Source organism: Penaeus monodon, chromosome 32, assembly GCF_015228065.2.
Source record: "Penaeus monodon isolate SGIC_2016 chromosome 32, NSTDA_Pmon_1, whole genome shotgun sequence".
Classification (NCBI taxonomy): Eukaryota; Metazoa; Arthropoda; class Malacostraca; order Decapoda; family Penaeidae; genus Penaeus; species Penaeus monodon.
The window spans coordinates 32810804-32811191 of record NC_051417.1 but is presented as its reverse complement, the minus strand read 5'-3'; the positions used below and the strand labels follow the sequence as shown (position 1 = coordinate 32811191).

General features: G+C 42.3%; 1 protein-coding gene across 1 annotated transcript in view; it reads right to left on the bottom strand.

Annotated features, from left to right (window-relative positions):
* Positions 1-143, bottom strand: part of LOC119593825 (ninjurin-1-like) — a gene marked incomplete at its 3' end in the record, with an annotated part of 9950 nt that extends 9807 nt beyond the window's left edge. Inside the window, 1 exon segment of the mRNA XM_037942854.1 lies at positions 1-143.
* Positions 144-388: the final 245 nt, after the last annotated feature.

Below are 388 nucleotides of genomic sequence, written 5' to 3'. Positions count from 1 at the left end.
GATGACGTCACAGCGACTGGAACTGGCTGATCAAAGGATAATATCTCGTTCGTTTTGTTAGATGGTTTGTTTGTTTTCAAATTCCCCCGAGGTGGTTGTAGTCGCGTGCTCTTTACAACATTGCCAAGAAGTGACTGATCGCGGAGCTTGAGGTTTGAACTTCTTTCCTGTCTGGCTGAGGCGAGAGGGTGCCCGCGTGTCAATTTTTTTGCTTATTTTTTTTTCTTGGTCATTTTTGGTTTATTGTTTGATTTTCTGAGTATTCTTAATTCGGGTATTGGGGGATTAGGGGTTGTGAATTGGATTTTGTGGGTCTGCTTAGAAATCTGGGATTTAATGATTTAATAAAGTGACGTGGCAACACCGAACCAGATCATCTGGTCTTCAC